The sequence below is a fragment of the Apostichopus japonicus genome, chromosome 12, assembly GCF_037975245.1.
Source record: "Apostichopus japonicus isolate 1M-3 chromosome 12, ASM3797524v1, whole genome shotgun sequence".
NCBI classification, from domain to species: domain Eukaryota; kingdom Metazoa; phylum Echinodermata; class Holothuroidea; order Aspidochirotida; family Stichopodidae; genus Apostichopus; species Apostichopus japonicus.
In genome coordinates, this window is record NC_092572.1 from 31,198,215 (window position 1) to 31,223,041 (window position 24,827).

Genomic DNA, 24,827 nt, shown 5'->3' on the forward strand with positions numbered 1-24,827 from the left:
CTCGAAGGAAGTTATCGCCATTTATTCCTCAGTTTACCAATTCCTCGTCTCCCAGAAGCGCCCAAAATTAAAGAAATCGAAACATTTTTGTGTGTAAAAAGCTATGCCGTTTGAAAACATGGGCAGAAAAAGCGAAAGTAGCGAAACCAAAGGTAAAACGCGCGATAACGAAGTGATTATTTTCCAGGTTAATTGAGACTGTATCAAACGCGAGCTTAGGACAAACATATTCGAAGGTAATCGCATTACTAATCCCGATATGTTGTCTTTGAGGTGTGTGGAAAATCCGCAACGACCATCAAAGAGCAATTGAATATTTAGTCTACTTTTCGATTTCGAAAACACTTTCTTTTTAAATTATGACAAAATTTTATGATACCTTTGACAATTTTTTGGGGGGGGCCTGTGCCCCCGGGCCCCAATGGGCACGACGCCACTGACCCCAGGGCCTCAGATATAGGCCTATTGCAGGGGTGGGCAACCTTTTGAATGAATGGGCCAGATTTTAGGAGTGAAAGATTGACAGGGCCGCACCTAACCAACGACCTGCTGTTGATTTCAAACCTTTGATTCCGAGGGCGTTCAAGCAATAGGTGTGTGTACTTAATCTGTATCCACAAAACCATAATGTCAATACAGTCCAGTTGATAATTAATGGTGATAATATACCAACCTGACAGCATCATTAGTGCAGATAAATTCTAAGCAGCTAGCTCGTTTTTGGTGATGATGCAAACTAGATTGATTTTTTTCTTTTTCTTGAGACAACTCACGGGCCGCAAAAAATCACTGGCGGGCCGCATGTGGCCCGCAGGTTGCCCAGCCCTGGTCTATAGGAACGATGTCCCAAAATTTCCCCGGACATATAGGCGAAGGAAGCTATCCGCCGCGACTGCATGTGAGTTTCTCGACGTTCCGTCCTGGGAGTCATACCACAAAATGGTGCATTTCCTCATACGCCATTATTAATAATTTAAATAACTAACTAATTAGGCACAGCCCAGATCCGAGTTCGTATAGCGAGCTTAGCGCAAATTTGGCCAAATGTCGTGAAACGCCAGCATGTTAAACCAGGTTGCTAGGTCTACGAGAATACATTTCTATGAAATTTGAAAACAAGGATAGCAAGACAAACCACTTTTCTTATGTTTTCAGGACCTCACGCATGCGCATGTATCGTCAGACTTAGAATAGGCCAATGTGAGTGGTGGCTAAAGTGATGAAGGCATGAAAATAAATCAGTGGTTATTCGTTGGAGTCCTCAAGCAAGTTACCTCGGTTACTAGGTGGATCTGCATCTGGTTATCGGGTGAATTCTGGTCGGAGCGTACTATGTAACCACCATGTACCCAGGGACGTAGCTAAGGCCTGATGATTGGGGGGGGGGGGGTGTAGTGGCTGAAAATCGGTTTTGAAGCCAGAAAATTGCGACTGCTGCTTTGTACCCCCCCACCCTCGCGCTACTCGTCAACGATACGGTCAGTGTCAGTCAGAAAAGCCAATCTTTCGCGACTGCACTTCTGTTACGAACTTGTTGCGATACATTTGTTCCCACTGGCACTCATTTCACAAACTTATTGGTCCCTACCCCACCCCAACCAAATATTTTTGTGTGAAATTCGGGTAATATGCTGATAGCTTTTGGGCACCTACTGAAAGAAAGATAATTTGCAATGTGTTCTACAGTGGTTAAACTGATATTATTATTACCCAACAATTGTCACCAATACTGAAGGGTAATAAGACGGAAAATGATTGTATGCTATTTGCATGCGATGTAAAGACCGATGCATGCCTGTATGATATGAACGTTATCATGTGGAATGCGCGCGACTTGCGCGAAAAATTTTGGTTATATTTTTCGGGCAAGTCGTTACAACCCCCCCCCCCCCCCCCCACAAATCAAATTGGGCTCCTACGCCTATGACGGTAGTTCTATTAGGCATTTTTTTGTAGTATTCAAAATCATACGAAGTTTTGTACGGTGGAGTATAAGAATCGCGAGATACAATTTCCCAAAGATGCAAGGAAAACGTGGTAAATATGACAGGTTAAAGGTCAATTTTGACCGAAATTTTAAAAAATTTTTTAGGTCATGCACAATCACAGGGATAAATGAATAGGCCTAGATAAACTAGAGTGCGACAGTCGGAAATTCCGACTGTCGCACTCCAATTTTCCAACTAGCGTCAGTTTTACCAAGTTTGGGGGTGAGACACCCCCACACCCCCTCTAACGACGTCCCTGCGCGGTGAATATGGAACACGATCACATGGTTCAGCCTCTGTAGAGTCATGGTGCTCCGTAGCCTTGTCTTCAAACGCCTCAGAGCACTAAAAGATCTCTCGGCTTCCGTCGAACTGGCGAAGGAGACGAGGAGCAACCGCAAAGAGAGCTTCGACTTCACCAAACATAGCCCGTACCACTGGATTCATCGACTTGAATATTTGTCTATACCCTTCAACCGACGACGAATGGAACTGGCCTCGAAAGAAAGGCAGACTAAGCTTAAGATTGTTGGAGAGCTCAGGGTACCAACTCACGAGATCTGGGTGGAATTCTCCATTCAGCAACATTGAGTGATATTCGAGGATATGAATCCTAAGCTGTGTAAGCCGTAACCAAATAGAGCCACGACACTACTCTTTTTCCTAATGTGTGGGGGACATTTGATATCGATTCCCCCATCCATCGAAATGTGGGGGGACGTGTCCTCCCTCCCCCCCCCCTGGATTGACGCCCATGGTTGTCGCAGTTAAAGAGATGTATCGTCTCGTTAACACCGCGGTTTATGATATACCGCAAGCTGACATATTGTGGGAATTCATCCTAAACACGCAATAGTATCAGATTGATAGAAAGTTCAGTGATACAGGGTAATGATTGTTCCTAGTTTAGTTTGTATTTGTTTAATTAGTCAAAGTACTGATAATAATCATTAAATTAATAAACAAATACAATCGAACGCACATCAAAGTTCAAGATTGACAAAACGAAAGGCTCTGTCTATTTGCACGACGATTAGGAGTATTTGGTTGTATAACGAGAACATATGACTGGAAAACTGGCTGATCTTATTTTTACGTCAGTGTTTAATAAGACCACCCACTGATAATAAACACGATAATGAATAAGACGAACTTAAGCTCAAGTTTAGCACAAGTGAAATTTAGTTGCTTTGCTGAGAAGTGAATTGGTGTTGGGAATTTTGAATCATTAGCATATATGACGTCATGATCAACTGTTAGTGTGTAAGATATGCATCACCATATATATTTCAAGGGGAGATTAAAATGGAGAGAAGGGGGAATGGAAGGGGGGAGGGATGGATGTATTGGTGTGGTTAAGTTCCATTATTTACCTGTAGTGCTGGGCTACGTTCGGTTCAATATCTTACTATAAACAAAAATAAAACATTGTTGGAGTATATGTAAAGTATATTTTACCCCTCTTTTGGGGGTTGGCTGGAAACATTGTTAACCAAAATCTTCAGAGAATTTCAAAATTAGATTGCAGTTAATCAAATTAAGGTATCCTGATTGAAGTCGGTTAATGAGAGTAATTAATAAAGTACACAAAGCTTGTAACCTGTCCTCACCCAGCTGTTTTTTTCTAGATTAAATCCTTTGAAGAAGTAAGATGAACTGGAAACCTCGAAACTTTAATTTACTGTCTGTTTGAATTAAGCTTAACAATTTTAATGAACAACTTTGCTACAGTAGTTCTGAAGCGAATAACAGATTTATCAAAATCAACCGAAATATTTGTTTCAAATACACAAATAATAGTCTACTTTGCCTAAAACGAAGAAGTCCAACGTTACAGACTAGCAATCAATCTAACAATACACTTAAAAACATGTTGCATTCAAAGTTAATCATTTCTCTGCACTGGTCTTAACAATACCAGCAGTTATCGCCGCACAGTTCTCATTTCTCTGTGAATAAAGCGTTCGAGCGCCCTCTAAAGACAATAAAGTTTGCATCACCCAGGAGAAGGACACAACTATCTTCTGCTTATAACAAAGGTTTCGTAAGATGAAGATTGTGGATTACGGTCAGGATAGTCAGGGTGATGTTGTAGGATTATTTAGATCATCCATGTTTATCTGAGATTAGAAGGGCCGCCCAGACGTTCATTAGTTGTTGATGTTCAGAATAATAAATATTCAAAGAACATAATGACATAGATATAAACATCAAGAGAAACAAAGGTGGAATCAGAGTAATATACAGCTTACTACCGTAAAAGCTATTTCCACTCCTTGGAGGTTGGGGGCGTGGAAATTTTGAGAGATTATAACTGATTTCATTTCGTTAACGTTGTGAATATAACTAAACATTTACAGGCTGAATTTAGTTATAGCTCAACCATTCGTTTGAACGATATGTTTATGATGGGAGTTAGAGGCCAAACTTGTTTTTATGTACATAATTTAAACATGATGACTTTAAAAATATTGCTCCTTGTGGACATTTGGCATGTATGGATACAAGTCGGCAAACAAAAACCTTGATTAACAATGAAAAACTCCGATTATTAACCAGACAATCGGTCAAATTTTAACCGATAATCCAATTTTATTGACTATAAGCTTTCATTTTCAGTTGTAAAACCTGGAGTACCGGTTCAAAACAAGACCGGCATTGAGCATTGATCCAATTTTTTCGGCAGAATCAAACTGGAATATATCATTAGTGGGTATTTTGCTTTGCCATACACGTGATTCAGGAATAATTTCGACATGCGAGTAAACATCCGGTAAGATTAGCATAACAATACGAGTAAATCCCATTCTGAATGAGAAGGAACCGCACGTGGCCTTAGCTCTGTGAACAATCCAGGGAGAGATGTTCTGTTAGTCATACAGTATTGTATTAAGATAGCTTGAATAGGCTCGTGTTGCTCGTGCGTGCATAAAATCCAACACTAGCAATTGGACGTACGGGGACTGCTGGTGATAGTGTAACTATTCAGTTAAATAATATTTACTTCAAAGGCATCAATAAGACACTGCAACATTCTCGTCGTGCTCTACATCCATGGAAATGTTTGTGAATATTTTGCAATGATTTCGTAATCCAAAGTGATGTACCATGAATTCAGGATCAATAGTTTTCAGAGACCTTCATCTTTTCGTGAGCTGAGAAAATGATTCCTTGTGAAGGATTATTTAATTTTTCGAGAGGATCACTTAGGTTGTATACCGGGATGTACTTTAAACTATAGCATAACGATAGTTCTTATCAGGTCAAGGGCGTAGGAACCGGGGGGGGGGGGCTGGGGGGGGGGGGGGGCGCCAGCCCCCCAGTGAAAAATGTGGAGGGGCGGAAGTATCATTCCGCCCCCCCACTTTGCAAGTCAAAAAACCCCTTTTTCATTTCCAAATGAGAAAAAAATCTCATTTGGAGCACCAAATTGCATCTAAGGCCAGGTGAAAATACAAAATTAAGTTAACAAAATGGAGTGGGTGTTGAAGTGTGCTATATTGCACCAAATTGCATCTGAGGCCACCTGGAAATGCAAAAAAATCCAAAGGGGAGGGGGACACCCCCTCCCCTTAGACCCCTCCCCCAGGCCGGCCATCAGTCTTCAGCCCCCCCACTCAAAAGTAACTTCCTACGCCACTGTATCAGGTGGTTAAATTTGTAGGTAATTTTACCTAACTGACTTCCCGAAAGCTTTGGAGATAACAGATATTGGAAGATAAAAGTATTGTCCCGTTGACCCCTCGTCAACTCACGTGAGTACACATTCCAATTGAAAATATTTGTTAATATTAATAAACTGGAATAAACGGTACTAGGTTAAACACGTACAACAATTTACTTCTCAAAGTCAAAGACCTAGGTTATTTGTCACATCAACAACCAGAAACACAACCCAGAATTAAAAAAACTTGAACTAGGCCAGCTTGATTTTTTTTAAAAAGAAGCAACTTATAATGACATTTGTTATAAGTAAGTATAATAAATCAAATACCCGAAAACGTATCCCCGGATGAAAACAATAACATGACAGTAGCTGTTAATTTCAATTTCAATCGCCTTTCCTGATATATCGATCGGAGAGGAAACAAACACACCGCTGATACCGGTCAAAAATTAAAAAAAGCGGCTTAACAATTAACAGCCTAAATTGTTCTGTGGTTAAAATAACGTTTTGAACATCCTCCGATGGTCAATCACCACCCCCAGTCTACCCCGCCCGAAAAAAAGGTGCATTGTAAGACAATATTCCTTCACTTTTTTGATAGAGGGGGAATTATTTAGCGCAGTCATTGTCAGGGGCGTAGCTAAGGGCTGATGATTGGGGGGTGTAGTGGCTGAAATTCCAACTGGATGGGTTTTGGAGCCAGAAAATGCCGACTGCTGCCTTGTACCCCCCCCCCCCCCCCCCTTGCACAACTCGTCAACGATACGGTCAGTGTCAGTCAGACACCCCATCTTTCGTGACTGCACTTTTGTTCCGAACTTTTTTCGGATATTTGTACCCCTGTTTCTCACTTCACAAACTGATTAATCACTCTGTTTAAGCAACTGAGTATAGTCATAGGTGTAGGAGGCGGGGCGCTGGGGGGGGGGCTGCAGCCCCCCCCCCCCGACCAAATTTTGTTGTTAAAATTCGGGCAATATGATGAGAATTTTTCGGGCACCTACTGAAAGAAATATAATTTGTAATGTGTTTTTCAATGGTTAAACTGATATTATTATTACCATTATTATTGTAACGACTTCCCCAATAATTGTAACCAATATGGAAGGGTAATAACACGGCAAATGATTGTATGTTATTGGCATGCGATGTAAAAACCGATGTAAAAAACATTAACATGTTGAGCGCTCACGGAGCGCGCGAAAAATTTTGGTTGTATTTTCGGGCAACTCGTTACAGCCCTCCCAGATCAATTGGGCTCCTACGCCTATGAGTATAGTTATCTGCTTGAAGGCTACATAGACTACTGACTACAAAAGCTATGTTAATGTAACAAAGGGGAAAACTGTTTTCAACAAACTATATTCGACGACATAGTGAAATACCAAAATATACAGTGCTTTTTCCCGGCGCGCTTAATATTATTTTCTTTGGGCTTGTGGGGCTATTTATCACTCATCATGAAAAAAATTAAATTGTTCACTTCATTCCAACTGAGCATTTGGAATGAAGTGAATAATTAAACATTTTGCAGAAAAATGTTGAGTTGGCGAGATACGATAAGTTGTCAATTAAACATTGTGCAGAAAAATTTCAAATGCTCAGTTGGAGTGAAGTGAGCAATTGAAAATTTTGCCAAAAACTGTCCAATGGACGAGATAAGATAAGTTGTCAATTAAACATTTTGTAGAAAATTTTTTAATTGCTCAGTTTTAGCAACTGAGCAATCCAATATTTTTCTGATTTTTGATAAGATTTTATCTTGTTATCTACACAATTTATTGAAAAATGTCACCTCATGGGGAAAAGGTTTTCATATATATCCGTAGATTAGCATTGGGTGTTTTAATCAGGTTGTCAGGGGTTAAAGCGCTAGCTCCATCCTCAGCGCACTAAATATTCATATCTTCCTGATGGTTTTAATTGTATACCATAGAGACAATGTGTATCCTGAACTTACTTGAAGCTAGCGAACAGGGTCAACCCACCAAATAGCAAAATTAATACATAAATTATCCGAATTGAAGCTGGCGAATGTTGTACAGTAGACCTATTAGGCATATGTTTTAGAGTATTTCAAAACCATACGAAGTTTTGTATGGTGGAGTATAAGAATCGCGAGATACAATTTCTCAATTTGACAAGGAAACGTGGTAAATATGACTGATTAAAGGTCAATTTTGACCGAAAGTTTTAGGTCACTCACAAATTACAAGAATACATGAAAATAAGAGTGCGACAGTCGGAAAAATTAGAGTGTAACAGTCAGAATTTCCGACTGTGGCACTCAAATTTTCCAACTATCGTCAGTTTTACCAAGATTAGGGTCTGAGACACCCCCACCCCCCCCCCCTCTAGCGACGTCCATGGTCATTGTCTATCATTTGCTTTGAATACCCAGAACCAGACCAAATACACCCTCACCTGTGCGTAATTAAAGTAAATTAGTCATTATTTCCGATAAAAAAAATCGTTTCTTGTTTTCTAAATCAGAGCCAAACCTAACTTCATATTACAAACGATTTAAACTTTGTATCAAACGAACTATGTCACGCTAATGAAATTAATCATCGTTCATTGTTTTACGTAATTCAAGGGTGTTAAGTACATATACCGCCAATAGTTTGGTCTAAATAATCTCTTCACTAAATAGCAAACTTTTTGCATGAAGATATAATGTCCAGGCTAGTACAATTATTGTAGATTTGATTTCCATTGATATGTTTAAAGCACCACTGTAGTTTATACCTACCTCTATTTTTTCCTTTTTCTCTTCAAAATTTCTTGACCAATTTTCATAATTCCTTTAATTATCAGAATTGATTATACCACTATTGAATATAAATTGCTGTCATGGTCAAAATATAAATCCCTTGGTTTATATTTAATAGTACCGTTATAAAATAATTGATGATATTTTTAATCCTTTTACAGGGATTAAGCAGCAACCATTAACGCATGCGCGAATTTAAGGACATTTCCCCTTCTTTGCTCATATACTGCTTCTAAAGAATTTGATATATTATTGATGTTATATGATTGAACCATCGATAATATGACGTTGTTGAAGTATCAAACTTATTTGCAAATCAATATCAGAGAGATCCTATAGCAACAGTGTTCCATCAGCGTTATCTATAAAAACAGAACATACATATCTCTAAGCGTATCCCAATATAGACTTACATAGGCTTGTAATCACTGGATTTAGTTGACAGTGGTAATTATCGAACGTTATTTCAATTTTGATGATGACAGCAGTTATGATGATTAATTCCTGTTCAGTTTAATTTATTTAATTTTCCTTTTTAATCATGACATTATTATTGTTAAAAATTATGCTCGTGGTGCAAAGATATGTCGGCCGTATTTTCACGGCGTTCGTTTAAAGTCTTCTCGCTGGTACCTTCGGTTCTATTTCTCTTACGTAACTCAATATAATGACTGCAATTGCGAGTTCATCACTAAGACTAAAATGAGGTGCAGCGCTATAGGGTTGAGAACGTGACTGCTGGTGGAAGAGGATTGTATAGCTATCAATGATATCAGTTTTACGTCATATTATTACTTTCATCAATGGGATAATCTTACTTCGTTTCCAGTCATTAGGAATGTATCCACTTTTATAACACTCAATGTTATAAAAGTGGAATCATTCCTAATGACTATAACGAAGTAAGATTATCCCATTGATGAAAATGCCTCACCCAGTGGAAAAGAAGGACTACCGGCCCATTGTTTTGACTAGTGTCATTATGAAATGTTTCGAGAAGCTTATTCGCACTGATACCATAGAATGTATTCCATTATTGGATATGTATCAGTTCGCATACCGCAGTGGAATATCAACTGTGGATGCGTGTTTGCTGTTGGATACAGTTCTACGCCAACATGTGGACACTGTCGGTAATTTTGCCAGGGATTGTTTTATGGGCTTTAGCTCCGCATTTAACACTCTTAGCAATTCGAACTTACTTCGTACGTTAGATGCTCATGTAAACAAGAACATCATTTCATTGCTGTATCACTATTTATTCAACAGAACTCAATATGTATACTGTGATGGGGATCATGGGGTCAGCAGTGAATATATTGTCACTAATACTGGTGTCCCACAAGGGTGTTGTTTATCACCTTTGCTGTTTGCCGTTTATACTGATTCCTTGTCCACACTTTATGAAAATGTTTACATTACAAAATATGCAGATGATACGGATATTGTTGGTTTGTGTAATGATAAATATCCACAGAGCATTGTCAATTACCACACAGCTATTGCGGAGACTGTAGCGTGGTGTAAAAACCAATTACCTATTTATTAACAGCTCCAAGACCAAGGAATTAATTGTTGATTTCCGTTCAGTTCAGATGCATGATCCAGTTATAATTAATGATAGTGAGGTTGAGATTGTGTCAGATTTTAAATATTTAGGACTCATTTTTAATCATACTCTCACTTGGGACTCTCATATAGGCTCAACACTTGCGAAAATAAAGCAGCGGCTATATTTTATTTATAGGTTGGGAGGATTTGGTCTAGAATATGAGCAACAGCTTTGGCTCTTCCGTTCCATGGTGCTTTCACTCATGGTCTATTGTGCTCCTGTGTGGCTCTCTTCCTGTTTCAAGACACAACTCAATTTGATTAACAGACATTTCAGAAAGTTTTATTCTGTAGATGATCATTACATTGAAGATATTGTACTTCAGTATGTAAGAGGGATTTTGAGTGATCCTGACCAACCTCTCCATAAGTATAATACCACTCCACGTAGGTTGTGTACCCTACCTCGTATGCGTACTGAACGCTTTAGACATTCTTTTTTTACCGAGGAGTATAAAGCTTTTGAATTGTCACATTACTAGATGAAATTTTTATCATAGTTTTGTATATATATTTTGCATATTTTTAAGCTGCGGATTCCATTTTATTATGTCTTCATTTTATGATTGATATCAATAAATTTTACTTTACTTTACTTTATTATCAGCATATTTTATAGTCTTTGCTTGCGAATGCTTCTTTCTTGGATGAAGTTCGTACGTATGTTTTTTTTTAGGAAACTTTTTCATAAATTTGCAAAGGGTCGTCAAACCACTGTCCCGTTGACCTCCTCCATATAAGTACACTCGTTTACTAAATTACTTTAAAAACAGTAAGTCATAAATTACAGGCTTCATACTTGAAAGAAGTTGTTACTTTTTGAACTTTTCATTCTTTACAACTAAAGATAAAAAAAGCTATTTCCTCGGGTGTTTATTGCAGCCAACGCTGTGCAACAACGAAGTTCCTATATACTTAATCTGTAGATAGAAAACCACATGATGACATTTGCTATTTGTGATCTAGAAATAACTTATACTTGCCAAAACAAATATAATGTGTGTTTTAACTACAAATATATTGGCCTAATATCGATATCCGTATTCATTACACCCATTCTCTTGTTAAATATCATAATTCCCTTTACGTTAAATACTAAACGATTTAGTTAAAGATGATTTGTAAACTACGTTTAAATGAAACTTAAACGAATTTACACGAAACTGTGTTCCAACCAGTGGCGTCGCCAAGGGGGGCCGGGGGGGGGGGGGGGGTGGGGGCACGTGCCCCCCTGGAAAACCTAGTGCCCCCCGAGTGCCCCCCCATCTGAGATTTGGGTTGGTAAAAAAATATATATATATTTTGTTATATTCAACTTCCATCATCTGAGTTGGTTTTTCATAAGGACAAAGAAGCACAGCAATTCGTATTTTCTTCAAATGAGCTGCGAAAAAATGAAAAAGTTTATTCTTGAACGTCGGGTATCGAAGTCGTAACCCGCGCCATCACAACATGTGTCGATATTTACATTGAATGTGTCAGTGCTCACGCCATACCAGCGGATATACACGTCCGCTTCGCGAGCTACATGACTGTGAGAAGGGAGGGTACTGCAATGTGTTGCCTTGGTCTGAGGTTGACAGGTTAGGAGCTTACGAAATATGAGAATGTGAGGGTCCGCAGGCACCATACTTGCCTATATTTGTGGACCCATATATTAACCCTGTTGTGTAGGGGGTGCAGAGGTCATTTGAGGTCAGATGCTTGCAGGAACAAATGGCGAATGTTCACACCTGCATACTGAGCCATACTCGGTGTGTGATCAAACGTTGGATTGCATGGTGAGATCCCTGATAGGAGCCAATAACGATGCTGGAACCTGTTACATAATGGGCGAAAACGAGAAGGACAAGAAAGGAGTCGGGGTCATGCACACATTAATTCAACAAATGTAGGTTCTATTGATATAGGGTTAGGCATAATATCGACAGCATGTGGTTCATATCCTCTGCAAAACTCTGCGGCTTGTTAAAATCATTACCTCAAAAATAGCAATTTCTTCAGATATCTTCAGATCGAATTTAGCATCAAATGTGGCAGCATTTTGAATCTAGCCCATCCTCCGTATGCGAAAATTTTCCAAAGGGGAGGGGGCAGTGGCGGCGGAACCGGGGGGCTGGGGGGCTCAGCCCCCCAATGAAAAAGTTGAGGGGGCAAATGCATGATAAGCCCCCCCCCCCAATATTTACCAAGGCTCCGAAACGTGCATCTGCCCATTTTTCAATGCATACTTGTCGATCTGTCCGATGCACACGTATACTATACAGGTGTAATAATTTTAGTAAATGCAGGGGGGACCCTCGGCCCGTCCCCTGGCTATAGACCACATTGTCACCCCAACCGCGTCTTCACGCCCCGTGAAAAGTGGAAGCAGTGAGTGAGTGCCGGTGAGCGCAACACAACTTCGTCTTAGGCCAATGACTTGCTTCATTTCAGCCAGTTCTCCAACATCCCCTTACTACACTCAAAAAACGTCTTTGCGAATACACTACGAGTAATAGAGTACTCTCTTAAAACACCATCGAATATACAAATTACAATGTTTTTACAGACTTTTACGTGCAATGTGAGAAATTGCAGGCTTGAGACCCATATTTTAGGGCTAGGTATTAGCAGCATAAAACACTCGGAAGTGCCGTTTCCGGCCATCTGGGGGTTTGAAAAACCCAAAATTTTCTTGTACCCTCCGCGCCAACCGATGGTGGCACTCCGCTTAGATAGTCTCAACACATTAGCCCCCCCCCCCCAATAATTTTCCCGTTCCGCCGCGCCTGGAGGGGTACCCCCTCCCCTTAGACCCCTCCCCCAGGACGGCGATCCGTATCCATCAAATGCTGGTGCCCCCTGTGCCCCCCCACCAGACTGAAAAGTCTGGTAACGCCACTGGTTCCAACGACACAGTAAATAGTTTATCACAGCATGAAAGCAAGTTCTGGATGAATAGAAGTGGAATAAAAAGAAGAATATGATACATGAAGTAATAATTTAATATTGGAAGTACGTTGTGACTAATCCGAATGGTTTCAAGTTTCTAGATCTGTTGTAAATCTTTATTTTAGAGGGCGCTCGACATTTTCCCTAGGTCAGTCTCTGCGCGGAAGTTATTTTGGAAATACTTCCGTAGTATCTTAACATTAGCATTTCTTTTTCATGTTTGCCCTTTTTTTTTCTTCCGCCGAGATTAAAACTAACAAGTGCGGTTACGAGCATTTAAACCTGCTGTAGTTGTTAAATATAATCAGATATTGTCATATATACACGAACTAGCTTTAAAACTGCTGTTGTTGGTAAATATAATCTGATAGTGTCATATATATACGAACTAGCTTTAAACCTGCTGTTGTTGGTAAATATAATCTGATAATGTCATATATACACGAGCTAGCTTTAAACCTGCTGTGATTAGTAGATATAATCTGATAGTGTCATATATACACGAACTAGCTTTAAACCTGCTGTTATTGGTAAATATAATCCTATTCAACCGATTGCCCTTTAATGAACACATGCTTTTAGAAAAACATTACTCGAGATAGGAATACACTAGAGAGCTTCCCATAGCTTTATTTTGCACATAAGACAGCCTGCATCAATAAACAACCTTTTTCCGAGGGGGTCACAGGGACTTTTTTTTTTTTTTTTTCTTCAAAGATTTGTTTACATTCAAAACACCGGTCGTTTTGACCTTTTTTTCAAAAAAATCGTGAGAACAGTGAAAAATGTCAGTCAACTGACCCTATCTTATACAACTATCTAATACATACAAGGAATCAAATCAGGAGCCTCAGAGGCATATGTAGAGAGATGGCTCTATATTTGGGGAAAATATGTCAAAAAATAACGTTTTTCGGTCTATGTTAAGGCCAAAAAACGGTCAACTTTCTGAAAATATTTCTCCCGAATGCCTCACCCTACAGAAAAGATTTTTAGCTCTCCAGAAGCGCCACACTGAAATTCAACTCTACATAGAAACAATTAAGCAATAGCGCCTTCACTTTGTGAGTAATCCCTAGCAATTCAACTCGAGCATTTCTACGGTATAGAATTTCGGTCAACCACAGTTGATATGCTTGCGTCGTTAGGGTCAATGCAATCACTCACGTAAATGAAACGGTAACTATTTAGCACATATTATCATGGCTAAATACTGCTAAGAGGCGTTAGACCTTCTTTTTATGGGCAATTTGACCATCAAGCCTTTGGAGAAGAAGATTCTGACGATGAAATTCTGAAATTCTGATACGGTAAGCCGCATACTGTATGCACACTAGCTTTAAAACTGCTGTTGTTGGTAAATATAATCTGATAGTGTCATATATATACGAACTAGCTTTAAACCTGCTGTTGTTGGTAAATATAATCTGATAATGTCATATATACACGAACTAGCTTTAAACCTGCTGTTATTGGTAAATATAATCTGATAGTGTCATATATACACGAACTAGCTTTAAACCTGCTGTTGTTGGTAAATATAATCTGATAGTGTCATATATACACAAACTAGCTTTTAAACTGCTGTTGTTGGTAAATATAATCTGGTAGTGTCATATATACACGAACTAGCTTTAAACTGCTGTTATTGGTAAATATAATCTGATAATGTCATATATACACGAACTAGCTTTTAAACTGCTGTTGTTGGTAAATATAATCTGATAGTGTCATATATACACGAACTAGCTTTAAGGAGAGAAAAATATCATCATTATTTGATTCCAGAGTCCAGATAGTCAGCTCACGCATGCACGGTAAAGAGGCTCATAGTTATCAGTAATCACGTCGTATGGCCCTGGTTTTCCATTTAATTTTAATTGTTTTGCTTGGTGGTACCAATGTTTAGTCTAATTATCTTGGTGAATATTGCGGCATTGGAAAGGAGACGTACGGGTAGGAGTATCCCCCTATCATTTAATACGTTAACGTCATTACGGGTGCTTAGTTTTTACAGTAAAAGTTCATGTTCAAGATCATTCATTTTTCACTACATTAATCGCCAATATTTCTTTTTCTCTCAATTTTGGGTGAACCTACCAAGCATTTACAACCATAAAAAGTGTCAAGTTTCAATACCCGGTTATTAGGGGAAATGACGTGTGATATCACATATATTCTAAGTTACAGGATGTGATATATCTAACAATCATAGTGTAAACATGAACTGAAGGTCTGTATTGTTTTACAGTCTGCAATAATATTTCTTCACGGAGCATGAAAGTAAACGAAAAGCTGTGTATAGACATTTTAGTTTGTTAATTGCTTTGCATTCCAGACAAAGCTTGCTTTAAATTCAAGAACTACCAGTTCAATACGGTTCAATGTAGTACATAACTGTGATAAAGCAGGTCGGATGTTCCGTACCTGAGTGAGGGCAGTGTACAATTCATTTGTTGTCAACTCTTTGAGATAAAACAGACTGAGGCATACCACGGTTGCAAATATCGATATTTCTTGCATAAACATGACTGACTGTTGTTATCCATTGGCTCAAAATGTTGGAACGAACACTTGGTGACCCTGGATATTGGAGGTTCCTCGATATTGGGGGTCCCTGGATATTGCTGTCCCTGTTCAGTGGACTGCCTGATCCTCCTATTGCTACGCCTATGCGTCGGCATACAAATTCACCCTGCGTGTTTGATGCTTGTTAGTGTTGTGCTTTTACGCCATCGTGAAAGTTTATTATATACCATAACTTGCTTAATCGTGTGCGTCTGTCGACCTAAATTGAAGACGTACGACTTCTTCGGTCTAAGTGGCCGCTGTCTCACGGAATAACAACTTTAACTTATTTTCTCGAAAAAGGAGAATAAAACTTGAAACTAGTCAGATCAAGAACAAAAAAAAGGTATTAGTCTATTGCATTATCTCATACATATTATGCAGTAATACAATGTATGCTATTACACGAACACGGGGCGACCAGCGTGCCATAAGTCCTGAAATCTACAAGAGTGATTTAGATCGGCTTCTGGCAGTCTCTCCCAATCTCATTGAAGCAATTGAGAACACTAGGATGAATGATGAACGATAATCTTACTATGTGGAATATATATTGTGGAACCACGTGACCTTTGTTCGTTCTCCTAGGGGCGGCGGAAGTCAGGGGCGTATCCAGGATTTTCCACTGGGGGGGGCGTCAGGCATGAATGATCGCCGTCCTGGGGGATGGGTCTAAGGGGAGGGGTGGACAATTTTTGCTTTCGAAGAAGGGCTGAAATGCAAAATGGTGCCATATGCATGGGCGGCGATCCGAACTTCCGAGTGGGGGGGGGGATATGACCTTGTTGACTATCTAAGCGTAGCGCCACCATGGTTGGCGCGAAGCGTATAAGAAAATTTTGGGATTAACAAACCCTCTAGATGACCGGAAACGGCACTTCCCGAGGTTTCCAAGCGGCATATACCCAACTTTAAAATAGGGATGTCATGTCCGAAATATCTCATAATCAGGATCCAAAATCCTTTTTTTTTTAATTTCGGGTGTTATTTTGGGAAAATTGCCCCTGTCAATCTTGTTTCAGGCGCAACGTTAGAATGTTCGAGAGCTCTTTTATATTATTCGATGAAGAAAATGGCCTCATGCAGGCTATTATAGGCCTATACACATGCAATACACAATTACACATAGTTACATTCCTAGGTACCGATTGCTAGGGCATCCAGGTGAAACGTGTATTAAGCATTACCCAGGTAACCATAGGCGTACGAGGCGGGGGGCAGGGGGGCAGACTGCCCCCCCCAAATATCCAGAGGACAAGAAATTGGGGCAAAAAGCTTGAAAAATTCGGGCAGCCTAAGAGGAGAAAAAAAAAAAAAAAATATATATATATATATATATATATATATATATATATTTTTTTTTTCTCCCCTTAGGCTGCCCGAATTTCTTGTCCTCTGGAAATATATATATATATATATATATATATATATATATATATATATATATATATATATATAAATATGCAGTAGATTGCCCGAATCTTTTTTGCCCGACAATTCCATGATTTTCTTTATTTAGCATCATGATGCCCGAATATTTCCGTGTAACACCACCGTAAGCGCAGTTCATCTGGGCTACCACGCTTTTTGCACGATCAATTTTTTTTCTAACTAGTCAATTGTATACTTGGACCAAGGGCGGCGGAACCGGGGGGTGGGGGGGCAGGTTAAAACTGTGCCTTTTTTCTACATAAAAATTGAGGTGCCTCAAGTTAGCAAGAGGCCAGGGAACCAGAATGAACACTCGGGAAGGGCCGTTTCCTGCCATCTGAGGGGTTTGTAAAACCAAAAATTTTCTAGTACGCTCCGCGCCAACCGATGGTTGCGCTCCGCTCAGATAGTCGTGCATACAACTTTGCAAATCCTGGCTAAGCCCGTGACTTTTAATGAATTTCTGTGGGTCAAACTCAAAGCTATTTCGATTGGAAAAAATTTGTTAAGATATGAACAAGAAAAAAACTCTAATTCGGAAGATTCCTACATTAGCAACTAGCATGATTTCACCACATTTTGTGTCAAAAGAAAACTTGTTCCTTGTTTCCCAATTTGCGCATTGGATATTGCAGTGCTAGTATGCATATTTTCCTTGAGGAGGGGGGGGGGGGGCGTTGATGGAGTGATGTGTATACACAAATAAGATAATACAATAAGAGTTATAAAGGGTATAACGCTGCATCATTGCAATCGAATTTCTGCAAAGTGCCCTTTGATGTCGGTGCCCCCCCCCCAGATTAAAAGTGCTTCCGCCGCCCTTGACCTGGACATCCCCAATATGAGTGTATATAAGAAACATTTTCTTTTTCATGGATGGTGAGGAGGGGGGGGGGAGTGCCTACACGCCTAGAAGTACAGGTTTATCGTATTCTTTTTTATATTTTATACTTTTTTTGTGAGACAAATTGCAGTCTCACCCGACACAGCGACATTATCCCGCCTACGTGTCGTTGAACAATGTATGTTTTTCTGGAGGTAGCTGAGTACTGTGTTAAAATAATAAATAAGGTAACTAAATAGGAGCTTAAAAAATGTACTGTCCCATTTTTCCCCTTCAAAGTGATTTTACCATTTTTTCTTCTTCTAATTTACCAAATTTTTGGGGAAGTGTAAATTTCTAAAACGTGAGATTATAAAATAAAGAATGTTTAGATGCAACTTGCAAGGACTCAGAAGTGCCGTTTCCGGCAATCTGAGAGGCATTGTGTGCCAAAAATTTTCTTGTACGCTACGCGCCAACCGATGGTGGCGCTCCGCTTAGATAGTCACGGGAACTTTCGGGCACAAAAAGTTCTGCCCCCCCCCCAAACTGAAATGGTCCCGTACGCCTTTGCTGGTAACATGAGATTCTCAGCTGTTCGAGGGAACATGTACGTCTGTAGGCCTACTATAGGGCCTATATGAATACTATGAGGGTGCATATATGTACTATATCAATACCGTGGGCGCAATAATACATTTTGGTGTTATAGGGCCAATGAAGCCTACAGTCAACTATTCTTGCTTTATAAAGACGCTTTATTTGAAAAGATCGCACTCCGTTTATGGTAGGCGAGAAATGAAGCTAAAAAAGACGATGATGCATAAATGTAGGCATGAAAATATTCTTATCCCTGGCATTTGGTGTGGGGATATGGTGTATTACATCCCCTCCACCCATTTTCATAGGGGGATATATCCCCCTTCCCCAGGATCGCCGCCCATGGCCATATGTGATCCATTTTTCGACCTTAATAATAAGCAACATTTCCAGTAAATATGGACACAAAATGCACAATTTAGTATGGCTGGCATGTCACTTAGTGTTTATAGTGATAATACAAACACAATTACCATCTATGTTTCTAAAACTATTATGCCGCCGAACTTTGCCAGAACCTTTTTTGGCAAACAAAAAATAAAGCATACGGGAGGGGGGGGGGGTGAGCGATCACCGACATCTCACATAAAGGTCGTCATCAACTTTTTTTTTTGCTGCTAATCTTTTTTTTTTGGTGACGGCCAATGGGGGGGCGCGCGCCTGTTGCGCCCCCTGGATACGCCCCTGGGAAGTGGATTCAATCCTGTGGAGGAGAAGAGGGCGCATACATCGAGGGAAAGTGGGGTTTGCGACATTTATTTGAGTGAAAAACCACGAAGTTACCTCCAAACTTCCGAGACAAAATATTCTCCGTCCATTCCGTATAGCACAAATTCCAGTTTTGAAATTTGTCTAACAAAAGAGAACTTGTTAATTTCACTTGTATGAAACTTTTCAACAAAATGGCCCATGGTAATTAAAAATTATCGTCGTTATTAATAATGGTTAATAAAACTAAAAGGGCTTTTTAATCAACTTATGAAATTTGAGAAGGGTACATGTCATTAAAAATGAGCAGTTCTTTTACGTATAGAGGGGCAATATTGAGTGTTTACTAACAGATAGCAAATTATAGTTAAGACCCCCCCCCCCTCCACAGTCTCGGGTAACGCACTCACTTTGCTGGTTCGGGGAAAATACGGAGGGGCTGGGAAAATATCGAATAATGAACTGTGCACAGATGGTGCCGGGTAATTTAATTGAATCCGGGTCCTAACCGTGTTGTCTCTGGACACTCATGCACCTATCGTCTATTTAATATTATTCTCAGCGATTTCAAATCATTTAAAATCTAATTTGAAAACATCTAAACCCATTAATAAATTGGAGGGCATCACTGATGTCTTTACTATACCGGCGTTCCTCCGTTCATAGAAATCATGGCTTGGTAAAATAAATCAACGGAAAACTAATTTGGAAATTACGAGCAATTTGAATGAACGAACATATTTTATTTCCGGGTTATTGAGGCCGTCACCCTAGAATTGTTTTTAAAATTTAGACTAACGCAAGGTTTTGCTAATAAATACTTTCTGTGAGGTTGAGACAATGAAATGACATGGAAGGGGGGGGGGGGGGGGAGATGGGAGTGCACCCGTACAGTGTGTCTCATTCTTCCACGGCAGAATACAAACCCCTATACTGACTATTGGAGGTGGGGAGGGGGTAGTATGTCACTGAGCTTTACCCTCCCTTTATTGGCTCCATTTATTGGCTATAGTTAATCTTGGAACATACTTTGCAGTTGACTCTAAAAACCTATCTAGCAATTCATGATTGTCAAATGTAAGTCACTGGAATATTTTTATTTTATTTGGGGGAGTAAGACAATATGAATTTGTTGCTAATTGATCAATAAACCGACCATACTTCTTGGCAACATTGATAGTGTTGTGACATTTATTCAGGCTTTGCGTTCAGTTGACATTTTCACAAACCTTCCAAGAATTGCTGCAAATAAAATAACATATAATTGTAAAATATAACCCAACACACCGATAGCAAATGTTTTGTTAATTCCTATGTTTTCAATTTCTTGATTTGACTTTAAATTTAGGGGAATTGTTTTATTTACTTTTTTAACAAATGAGCTATCAAAATTCCCGGGGTTACATGTTTTTAATCGATCAATTAACGGCTAATGATTCTTGTCACCGTTAATATTATTATGATATTTAGGCTAGCGTTCCCTCGACATTTTCACAAACCTTCATAGTTTGCTGCAAAGTCAAAGTAATATATCATTGTCATGTTCTTATGAAAATATAACCCTAGAGTGACTTCACTAAGTGAAGGTTTGTGATTCTTAATGCTCAAGTCTTAAAATTTCGTCGCGCGGAGCCGTGTCACACTAACCTTTTGTTAAACAATAATGGGATTTTGTTTTAATTTTCGGCATCTGTAACTTACTGTCTAAATGGTAATTTGTCTATTCAAGCTTATGTCTTATACATTGCAATGGACGTTTAGTATCAACCAACAATTATCAAAATCAACTAGAAAAGCTGATTCAAGTACAAATAAATGTATCCGTAGGTAACCCGTTTGTCTTGGTATATATATTAATGTTATAAACTCTGTACATTCAAAACATCTTATTGAGTTGTTTTTCTATTCTGTCCAATACTGAAATCCTATAAAAATGTAGTTTATTATTTGTATTAAAGAGTCAAGTTTTATTTGCATATATTTAAATATCCTGCAATTGTTGTCTCTAAACTATACACATGGATGTAGCAGGACGCTCTAACTCTGACCAGCAACGATAATTATTGATTAATAGAGGGCGTGCTCCATAGAACGTTTTTATGAAATATTAATGTTATATTAATGTTTTAACGAAAAAACTGTTTTGAAATAATAGCCTGAAAACGTTTTCGTTACATATTTATTACACCACAAATAACGTTATTAAAACAAAAGACGAAACGTTTTAATTACGTTTAAAAAACGTTTTTGTGTTTGCTGGGATATCGAAGACGATGACGACGACGACGACGACGACGACGACGACGACGACGATGACGATGATTATAATTATTTTTAGAATATCTATTGATCTCTTACTCCAGATAGATTGGAATTAATGAAGCCAACTCAGTAAGCTGAAGATAAAGTATTTAAATAAGTAGTATCAAAGGGATCACGAAAACGCAAAGGTTGAACACTGACATATTGAAATATATTATACGAAATACTGAAAACAGGTAACGAGTCATCAGCGAAATATCAACGAGATTTAAGATATATAAAGAAAGAATAATAACTCTACGAACATAATGGCTTCTTGCTTTTATATGAAGCAAAACAGATTGTCTAGCGTAAAAAAGAAACACAAAGTTAAGTCATCATAATAACCAGCAACGCATGCCACAGATAACTTGTATTTAATTTGCATAAGAAAAGTTAAAGATTCTTTTACACTAGAACATCATAACCCTGTTTATTCAGTCGCAGTTTCCAGTGTTAGGTACCCCCCTCCCCTTCCCCTTCCCCTGTTTGCCTTGCTCCCCTTCATAAAGCCACATGGTAGCTGACGGGATCGTAGAGAGGAATGGTCAGTATAGGAGCAAACACGGTTGCTAGTTTCCTTATTTTACCAGTATGTAACAGTACTACCAGACCTACACGTATACCTATCAGCCTGGAATTTAAATGATGCAGTTACTGGGGATTGGACGGGAGAACAGCCTTGGTATGAGAATAGACCGAATGAGAATTACCTGTGTAGAACATCGAATATAGAGTAAAGTCATTTTCTTCTCCTACAAAGTGACTTTACCAATTTTGTTTTCGAATCTACTTATTTTGGGAAGTTTAAATTTCCAACACGTAAGAGCTCATTTTTTTTTTTAAATGCAACTAACAAGGCCCGGGAAGAGCTATTTTCGGCAATCCTCGGGAGGCAATTTTGTCAAGAATGTGTTTGTTCTGCTACACGCCAACTGATGGTGGCGCTCCGCTTAGGTATTAATCATGACAATTCCTGTACCTCGGAAAAACCTCACCGCCCCCTTCCTCTCCCCTCCGCTTTTCGAAAATCCTGGATCCGTCCCTGTGTGATAATGAAACCACCTTAATTTATGTTAAATGTTAATGACAGATGTAAAAGGAAAAACGGGATTAAATGGTAAAAAGGCAAAGCCATTGTGTAAAGAATTTATTTAAAGATATAAGAAAATACACAATTGCTGAACATCAATAACAGTTATCATTATTTTATTCAAGAGTTCTGATAGTCAACTCACGCATACAGAGCAACAGTAAACACGTCTTATGGCACTGGTTTTCCTTTCCTTTCCAATTATTTTGCTCGGTGACACGTTTTCACTTGAATTATTTTGGTGAATGTGTCGGCTTTGAAGAGGGGCCGTACAGGGAGTAGGTACTCCCCTCGCATTTAAAACTACATCATTACGGGTGCTTAGTTGTAAAATGATGTTATATTTGCAAGGTTTTTACAGGAGCAAAAAAAAGTTCAAAATCATTCATTTGTTATTACGCCTCTGCATACAAATTCCCCCTGCGTGTTCGTATGCTTGTGAGTGTTGTGCATTTACGACATCGTGTTATTTTAGAGCATAGTTTTGTAAACTGTACATATAAAGCACGTTAGGACCTACAGTCTGAACTCTGTTAGGACCTATATGACAGCACCCTCAGATAGGACACTGGAGAGCCCCATTGAAATCAAAATGACTCAATCAAATATCGAACGACTTTATTCTGTGCGTTCACTACATGGCGTGTAGAACTTCAGTTCATCATTCCTTGCGAGACAATAATAATCAACATGTCTATCTAATCTAACAATGTTTTATCAACTTGATATTTGGAATGCTATATTTATTCTAACAATAACCATCACTTTACCATAACCAATATAATCGTGTGCTTAATTGAGGGCGTATGACATCTTCGGTGTAAGTGACCACCAGAGCGCGGACAAATGACTTGCTTTCGAGGGAGCTCGACCATCTCATTCAGAAGAAAGAGTGAACATTGAAACTAATCAGATCAAACAGCAAACTTGGTTGTGAGAGTATTGAATAATCTGATAAATATTGACTAATCTGATGAATATTGACTAATCTGATAAATATGGTGCTTTTCGAATTTATTTGAATGATATAACTGGATTCAATTCTTTTTCGTTCTTCTTTAATAAAACTTAACAATCTCTGTCTAGTTGGGAATGGTTTTCGTCTGTCCATATCTCGTTCTACCAGGGACGGCGGAAGAGTTTTAAATCCTGAGGAGTGTGGGGGTGGGGTGGGGGGACACACTCCAATGGGCAGTGGGGCTAAAGACCACCAAGTTATATATAAAATTTCCGGCAAAACTGTTTTCTGTGCATGCCGTACCACAAAATACAGCAATGTTGAATGTACTGTTTTGACAAAAGAGAATATTCTAATTGTAATTACATTAATGTATTCAACAATATAGTACATCAAAATAAAAAAAGGGCATTTTTACAAAGTTACAAATTTATAAGAGGTCATTTGTGTTAGTAAAGATCATTTCGTATTACAAACAGGGGCACTTTTGCGGGGTACTTTAAGTTTTATAAATCTTTCCCCCCCCCCCATCATTCCCCACCAGACACAGACACATCACTACAAGCTTCCTGTAAGCGCTCTGAATTTGTTCAATGTTACAATATGGTTGTACAGAAGGGCTGCAGGCGAAGTAAATGGCAAAACAAAGTTCACAATGATACTTGTTGCTGTCACTATACAGTGTACAGAATATTCAGTAAGGTCAATGTGCAACAGAGATATGCTGAGTAATCTAACTAATTAACAGGAACGGATAGCCAATCAGAGACAAGCAGAGTATATAACGTATCTGGTAATATATACATGTATATAATAAAATATCAAACAATCACCTTAACTCAATAGAAAGAGTACTATAACAGAGTATGTTTTGATCCACATATATAAACAACTTTAAGCAAGTAAAGGTTAGGGTTAACCTATAACCAAGACATGAATAACTGAACACCTTAATTCAAAAGAAAGAGTATTAGAATAGAGTATGTTTATATCCACATATATATAAACCACTTAAAGTAAGTTAGGGTTAGTGTTAACCTAACATTAAGACATTAAGAACTGAACAATTCAAAGCTGTATCTTACACATATCAGTCGTTGGTAATTATCATTAAGGTGTTATTGTCTATGAATTTGCTATTAAACTCATATAATGGTCATTTATGTACATTATTTATAATTACATTCAACTATTCCATTCTAAACATTTTCCTCTTGACTCATTTTGTATCTGAGCCTAATCTAAGCCACTAAGTCCTGATACCCGTGATTGTCAACTGTATCGGATTACACGCAAAAAAATGGAGTGTTGAATTTTAACACTTTCCAGGTGTAGCCGTTCACCCTACACCTGAAGGGTTACTCTGACCCTG

The 24,827-nt window shown here is 38.8% G+C and overlaps 3 protein-coding genes across 6 annotated transcripts in view; 2 read left to right on the forward strand and 1 right to left on the reverse strand.

Annotated features, from left to right (window-relative positions):
* LOC139977740 (uncharacterized) overlaps nucleotides 1-24,827 on the forward strand; it is a 220,149-nt gene that overhangs the window by 111,977 nt on the left and 83,345 nt on the right. The gene's annotated exons all lie outside the window — the stretch shown is intronic.
* The window catches only part of LOC139977767 (uncharacterized), a 169,131-nt gene that overhangs the window by 97,196 nt on the left and 47,108 nt on the right, over nucleotides 1-24,827 (reverse strand). The window lies entirely within an intron of this gene.
* LOC139977750 (NLR family CARD domain-containing protein 4-like) overlaps nucleotides 4,885-24,827 on the forward strand; it is a 75,798-nt gene continuing 55,855 nt past the window's right edge. Inside the window, exons 1-2 of the mRNA XM_071987341.1 lie at nucleotides 4,885-5,250; nucleotides 5,637-5,743. The gene's annotated coding sequence lies outside the window, so the exon portion shown is untranslated. The remainder of the gene's footprint in view (nucleotides 5,251-5,636; nucleotides 5,744-24,827) is intronic.